Here is an 8,263-nt window from a genome sequence, read left to right as displayed (position 1 = left end):
TGAGGATCTGATACATGTTGATGTACCATCTTTCTATATGAGGGAAAAAATGGTTGGAGGGGGTCAAGTCAAACAGCAGTCAGATCTCCCAAGACCTGCTTCCTCTTTTTACACAATGAACATTAATATGGTGCTGTGTACAAAAGGGTTAAAAGATAGAATTTTGGTCCGTGGATAAACACTGAGTAAGAGGTAGATAACTAAAAACCGCAGTCAGCACAGGGAACAGACAGTTTATTGTCTATTGTTTGAAATGCTGACCATGGGGATAAGACAGTAGAGCAATGTTAGGGGAGGTAGTACATGCAATAATGGAGGAATACAAGGCACCACACATAATTTTGCTTACCTTGCAAAAGTCCTGCTATTGGTTAGAGCATAGTGGACGTGACTGATGGATTTTGGTAATTTGCTGCGTGCACAGAGCCCATGAACCAATAGAAGGGATGGCTATGGCACGTGCAGCGTGCCTGGCCAGCGGGCGCATGTGCCATAGGCTCCCTATGTTGCAATCGAGGCGTGTTTCAGCACTCATTGGCCACGAGTGTTGACACCCGTTCCTTCACAAATGTATAAAATACCAGGGTTTTCCGAAGAGCAGTGGGCTGGTGTACGGCAAGGTCACTGTTGCCTTCATGGGGATGCCCACGTAAAGCTGGCACCCACCAACTGCTGGACTGGGCTCGCAGCGCAAGACGGCACAAGAATGTATGGAACATACGGATGGTTCATCTTCTTCTTCACAGTCCTTGGGTCGGTATGTTAATAGGTTTTTTTTGCTTTTGTCGTGGTTTAACCCCAGCCAGCAACTAAACACCATGCAGCTGCTCACTCACTCCCCCCCCCCCAGTGGGATGGGGGAGAAAATCGGGAAAAGAAGCAAAACCCGTGGGTTGAAATAAGAACGGTTTAATAGAACAGAAAAGAAGAAACTAATAATGATAATGATAACGTTAATAAAATGACAACAGTAATAATGAAAGGATTGGAATGTACAAATGATGCGCAGTGCAATTGCTCACCACCCGCCGACCGACACCCAGCCAGTCCCTGAGCGGCGATTCCCTGCCCCCCCTTCCCAGTTCCTATACTAGATGGGATGTCACATGGTATGGAATACACCATTGGCCAGTTTGGGTCAGGTGCCCTGGCTGTGTCCTGTGCCAACTTCTTGTGCCCCTCCAGCTTTCTCGCTGGCTGGGCATAAGAAGCTGAAAAATCCTTGACTTTAGATTAAACACTACTGAGCAACAACTGAAAACATCAGTGTTATCAACATTCTTTGCATACTGAACTCAAAACATAGCACTGTACCAGCTACTAGGAAGACAGTTAACTCTATCCCAGCTGAAACCAGGACAGCTTTGTAAAATACCCTTAGCGTAACGCATGTGTGTAGTTAATAAAATGCTTGCTTTTACCCTTATAGTCAGTGTGTGTGTGTTTACCTTCTCAGGAATCCTCGAAACTACCCTAAAACAGGTGCTGAGGATGTCAGGAAGGTCTTTGGGATGAGAAATATTTGTGAGCTTTACCATACATTGTATAACTACAGCCAAAGCTCTAAGTATTATCGCTGTCTCTGCTTGTCTTGTGACTGTACAGTTAACTTGGGGATAAGGTGCCCCAGCTGGAGGCTGCTGTGGAATTGTGGGCAGTCTTTACAGAGGCACAAAGTCCTGGCTATTATTTTCTATAAGAAGTGCAAGTCCTAAGTAGATTAACATCATGAATGTTAAGGATGGAAGTGTGCCACAGGAAAAGGAAGAGGCATGGTCAGATTCAACTCCTGGGAATAGACTGGACCCTACCTATAAACACTTGCACTAGTACAAGAGATGAGTAACAGTCAAGATGATTTGTTGAAACTTATGACATGTCATGTGCAGAGCAAGAAGTCTAATGAATACATAATAACTAGTAGATGTCTTTACTTGATTTTATTAGAGTCCTGGTACTATTTCACATGGAAAGAGAAAGCAATGTTAGATGAAAGTATCATAGCATGTATCCAAGACTGGCAGGAAAGTAACTGTGTAATTGTTTGTCAAATGGAAGAGAAACATAAGATGGCACTCAGGAAAGTCTGTACTATCCTTTAAGAAGTTTGACAGCATAGTATGCTTACCTGAGTGACAGAAAAATGTCATGAAGCCAGAACACAAAAACAGTACAGTGAAGAAGCTAATTAAGAATTCCTACTGGAAAATGAGCCTGAGCAACTGAAGAAATAATCTGAAAAAAAAATTAGATTAAATTTAACAGAGGCAAGCATAAGATACTACATCTATGCAAGAATAAGCTTCTAAGGGATTACTTAAGTCAGATGAGGGTAGTCTACAGGAAAGTAATGTAAATGATCAGAAGTCTAGAAAGCAAAATCAAAGTGGAAGGGTTGAATGAATTGTGGTAGTTTAGCTCTAAGAAAATAATATGACTCCATTACTTATCTACTAAAATGTTGCTGTAAATAGAAAAGGAGTAATCCAGTTTCCATATCCATTTCTAATAACTTTAGAAATAGGTACATCATGAAGATTAAAAAGGCAGACTACTTAGTTATGATAAGCTGAAACATACACATTAAGAATGTTTTTTTGATTCTAGGCATGATAAAACCACTGGCCTGGAAGTAAGAGGTCCCAGGTCAAGTTTCATGGTTCTTGGTGACATTAGCCAAGTCATTTTGGCCTAGCTTCACATGAATTGAAAACCTAACTGGGCAACTTTGGGCCACTGTCCTGGGTTCAGCTGGGATAGAGTTAATTTTTACTGGAACCTGGGAGGTGTGTGTGTGGGGGGAGCATAGCCGGGGCAGCTGACCTGAACTAGCCAAGGAGCTATTCCATACCATGTGACATCATGCTCAGTATATAAATGGGGAGCGGACCGGGGGGAGCTCTCTCGACTTTTGGTGGGGGAAGTGGCGGAGCATCGGGTTCCGGGTGGTGAGCAGTTGCACTGTGCATCACTCTTTTTGTATATTCTTTCATTAGTACCGTTGTTGTTGTTGTAACCCTTTTTTTGTGTTGTCCCAGTAAACTGCCCTTATCTCAACCCTCGAGGTTCCAGGGTTCTTTTTCTTTTCTCTCCTCCGTCTCCTCCCTATCCCACCGGAGGGGGGCGGGAGGAGTGAGCGAGCGGCTGCGTGGTCCTTTGTTACTGGCTGGGCTGAAACCACGACAGTCTTTTTTGGCGCCCAACGTGGGGCACGAAGGGCTGAGATAACGACAGATCTGGCCAGAGTGTGTTGAAACAAATTTGTCATACGCATTTCTTATATTAGATAAATAGATGTTAGTCACAATGTTGATTCATTTGTTTACATGGTGGCGTTTTGTAAGTTCTTATATGCTCTATGTATTGCCTGTAGTCACGTTTCTCACCTCTGGGAGAGTGATTGGGATTATCATTTTGCTGTACTGGGCAATGTCGACTTGTGAAATGATTACATCACTGGTCATGAGGTTAAGCTGGTATCTGTATAAGGCAGTGATATCATTTCCATACTTCGGGCACCTTCTATCGGATTTTATTGGTAATTACACTCAATCCATGGGGAAGTTAGGGGGGGATACTTCCCCCCGTCCGTTTGCCTCCCTTCTCTCCTTCCGACTAATTACAACAGCTTTTGAGAATTTTGAATATCCTTGGGATGTGCAAGCCAGTGTGCTGTTAGTGCTATGCCTCCTGAATATGTTTCAGGGCTTGTTTAGGGCTACAAAAAGGCTCTTTAAGAGTACCACCCAGAGATCTGCCCCAAAGCTGGATATTCATGGGTGGCACGGCATGTGGGAGGATATGGGCAGGTATCTAGAGAACTTCTCACCTCCAGTGGCTTGGAAGTTCACTCCTGAACAACTGCAGAACCCTCATGAAGTGGTAAAATATTTGAAAGAAAAATGCTGTGACTATTCCAAAGATGTACAAGTCACCGCACTGTGCTGGGCCCTGGCCAGTATCTACCAAACACTGCTTAACATTAGGCAGCACCCTCAGTGCTACCCCAACCCTGGTGACAGATACTGCAGCTAAACCAGAGAACCAACCTGTGCCAGTATCAGTCACCCCTGTACAGAAAAAGAAACACACAAAGAAATCAGTTCGCTTAGTGAGAGATGAAGATGAACCAGGGTCATCGCGAGAACAGGAGGAAGAGGCAGAACCTGAAATAATTACCCGATCTCTATCCCTGAGTGAGTTGCGTGACATGCGAAAAGATTTTAGCCGCCACCCAGGTGAGCACATTGTTACCTGGCTGCTCCGATGCTGGGATAATGGGGCTAGTAGTGTGGAATTAGAGGGTAAGGAAGCCAAGCAGTTGGGATCTCTGCCTAGGGAAGGGGGCATCAACAAGGCGATTGGGAGAAAAACACAAGTCCTCAGCCTCTGGAGGCGACTTCTGTTAGGTGTAAAGGAAAGATACCCCTTCAAGGATGAAGTTACATGTTACCAAGGCAAGTGGACCACCATGGAGAGAGGTATCCAGTACCTGAGGGAATTAGCCGTGCTGGAGGTGATTTATAATGATCCAGAAAATGCGCAGTCACCCACAGATGCAGATGAAGTCCAATGCACACAACCGATGTGGCGGAAGTTTCTACGAAGTGCGCCACCAACCTATGCCAACTCATTGGCAGTAATGCCCTGGAAAGAAGGCTACGGACAAACAGTGGATGAATTGGCTGTCCAACTCCGGCAATACGAATGAAGTCTCTCTTCCTTCCTACGGGCCTGTGTCTCAGCTGTAGAGGAATTGTCCCGAGAGTTCCAGCAATTCAAAGTGGATATGTCCTCCTCCCCACCTGTACAGGCCCGCATCGCAGCTATTGGGAGTAAGCACTCCTCTGCCCAAGAGAGAGGAGAGAGAAAGTACACACGATGGGCTAACCTGTGGTTTTACCTGCGTGACCATGGAGAGGACATGAGGAAGTGGGATGGAAAACCTACCTCAGTCCTGGATGCACGGGTACGGAAGTTGCGAGAAAAAGCAACCAGAAAAGAGGATTCTTCTTGGAAAGCTGCTGCTCCAGTTTCCCGTGAGCAGTCCCCCAGATGCAGTAGATGGGCTGATCCCATTTCTGATCCTCTTGAAGGGACTTCTGATTCACGTGTGCGAAAAGTGAGTAACAGATATTCTAACCAGGATTAGAGGGGCCCTGCCTCCAGCCAGGTGGAGGAGAGGGACAACCGAGTCTACTGGACAGTGTGGATTCGATGGCCTGGCACGTCCGACCCACAGGAATATAAGGCTCTAGTAGACACTGGTGCACAATGCACACTAATGCCATCAAGTTATAAAGGGGCAGAACCCATCTGTATCTCTGGTGTGACAGGGGGATCCCAAGAGCTAACCGTATTGGAAGCTGAAATGAGTCTAAGCGGGAATGAGTGGCATAAACACCCCATTGCAACTGGCCCAGAGGCCCCATGCATCCTCGGTATAGATTATCTCAGGAGGGGGTATTTCAAGGACCCAAAAGGGTACCGGTGGGCCTTTGGTATAGCTGCATTGGAGACGGAGGAGATTGAATAGCTGTCTACCCTGCCTGGTCTCTCTCAAGACCCTTCGGTTGTGGGGTTGCTGAAGGTTGAAGAACAACAGGTGCCAATTGCTACCACGACGGTGCACCGGCAGCAATATCGCACCAACCGAGACTCCCTGGTCCCCATCCATAAGCTGATTTGCCAATTGGAGAGCCAAGGAGTGATCAGCAAGACTCACTCACCCTTTAATAGTCCCACATGGCCCGTGCGGAAATCTAATGGGGAATGGAGACTAACAGTAGATTATCGTGGGCTGAATGAAGTCACGCCACCGCTGAGCGCTGCTGTGCCAGATATGTTAGAGCTTCAATACGAACTGGAATCAAAGGCAGCTAAGTGGTATGCCACAATTGACATTGCTAATGCATTTTCCTGCATTCCTTTGGCAGCGGAGTGCAGGCCACAGTTTGCTTTCACTTGGAGGGGCGTCCAGTACACCTGGAATCGACTGCCCCAGGGGTGGAAACACAGCCCCACTATTTGCCATGGACTGATCCAGGCTGCACTGGAAAAAGGTGAAGCTCCAGAACACCTGCAATACATTGATGACATAATCGTAAGGAGCAACATGGCAGAAGAAGTTTTTGAGAAAGGGAAGAAAATAATCCAAATCCTTTTGAAGGCTGGTTTTGCCATAAAAGAAAGTAAGGTCAAGGGACCTGCACAGGAGATCCAGTTCTTAGGAGTAAAATGGCAAGACGGGCCTCGTCAGATCCCTATGGATGTGATCAACAAAATAGCAGCTATGTCCCCACCGACTAATAAAAAGGAAACACAGGCTTTCTTAGGTGTTGTGGGCTTTTGGAGAATGCATATTCCAAATTACAGTTAAATTGTAAGTCCTCTCTACCAAGTTACCTGGAAGAAGAATGATTTTAAATGGGAGCCTGAGCAACGACAAGCCTTTGAACAAATTAAGCGGGAGATTGTTCATGCAGTAGCTCTTGGGCCAGTCCAGGCAGGACAAGATGTTAAAAATGTGCTCTACACTGCAGCTGGGGAGAATGGCCCTACCTGGAGTCTCTGGCAGAAAGCACCTGGGGAGACCCGAGGACGACCCCTGGGGTTTTGGAGTCGGGGATACAGAGGATCCGAGGCTCGCTATACTCCAACTGAAAAAGAGATATTGGCAGCATATGAAGGAGTTCGAGCTGCCTCAGAAGTGGTTGGTACTGAAGCACAGCTCCTCTTAGCACCCCGACTGCCAGTGCTGGGCTGGATGTTCAAAGGGAAAGTCTCCTCTACACATCATGCAACTGATGCCACGTGGAGTAAGTGGGCCGCACTGATCACACAACGAGCTCGCATCGGAAACCCCAGTTGCCCAGGAATTGTGGAAGTGATCATGGACTGGCCAGAAGGCAAAGATTTTGGAATGTCACCAGAGGAGGAGGTGACACGGGCTGAAGAGGCCCCGCTGTATAATAAACTGCCAGAAAATGAGAGGCAATATGCCCTGTTCACTGATGGGTCCTGTTGCATTTGGGAAAACATTGGAGGTGGAAGGCTGCTGTATGGAGTCCTACACGACTAGTCGCAGAAACTGCTGAAGGAGAAGGTGAATCGAGTCAGTTTGCAGAGGTGAAAGCCATCCAGCTAGCATTAGACATTGCTGAAAGAGAGAAGTGGCCAGTGCTCTATCTCTATACTGACTCATGGATGGTGGCAAATACCCTGTGGGGGTTGCTACAGCAATGGAAGAAGAGCAACTGGCAGCGCAGAGGTAAACCCATCTGGGCGGCCGCATTGTGGCAAGATATTGCTCTTCAGATAGAGAAGCTAGTGGTAAAAGTACATCACATAGATGCTCATGTACCCAAGAGTCGGGCCACTGAAGAACATCAAAACAACCAGCAGGCAGATCAGGCTGCCAAGATTGAAGTGTCTCAGGTGGACCTGGACTGACAACATAAGGGTGAGCTATTTATGGCTCGGTGGGCCCATGATACCTCGGGCCATCAGGGAAGAAATGCAACATGTAGATGGGCTCGTGATCGAGGGGTGGACTTGACCATGGACACTATTGCGCAGGTTATCCATGAATGTGAAACATGTGCTGCAATTAAGCAAGCCAAGCGGTTAAAACCCCTGTCGTGTGGAGGGCGATGGCTGAAATATAAACAGTGGGAGGCCTGGCGGATTGACTATATCACACTCCCACGAACCCGCCAAGGCAAGTGCCATGTGCTTACAATGGTGGAAGCAACCACTGGATGGCTGGAAACATATCCTGTGTCCCACGCCACTGCCCAGAACACTATCCTGGGCCTTGAAGAGAAAGTTTTATGGCGACACGGCACCCCAGAAAGAATCGAGTCGGACAACGGGACTCACTTCCGAAACAACCTCATAGACACCTGGGCCAAATAACACGGCATTGAGTGGGTATATCACATCCCTTATCACGCACCAGCCTCCGGAAAAATCGAACGATACAATGGGCTGCCAAAAACTACATTGAGAGCAATGGGGGTGGAACTTTCAAACATTGGGATACACATTTAACAAAAGCCACCTGGTTAGTTAATACTAGAGGATCCGCCAATCGGGCTGGCCCTGCCCAACCAAGACTTCCACATACTGTAGAAGGGGATAAAGTCCCTGTAGTGCGCATGAGAAGTATGTTAGGAAAGACAGTCTGGGTTAGTTCCCCCTCAAGCAGAGACAAACCCATCCAAGGGGTTGTTTTTGCTCAGGGACCTGGGTACACCTGGTG

This window comes from Harpia harpyja, chromosome Z (genome assembly GCF_026419915.1).
Source record: "Harpia harpyja isolate bHarHar1 chromosome Z, bHarHar1 primary haplotype, whole genome shotgun sequence".
Lineage (NCBI taxonomy): Eukaryota > Metazoa > Chordata > Aves > Accipitriformes > Accipitridae > Harpia > Harpia harpyja.
Note: the sequence above shows the minus strand (reverse complement) of the source record.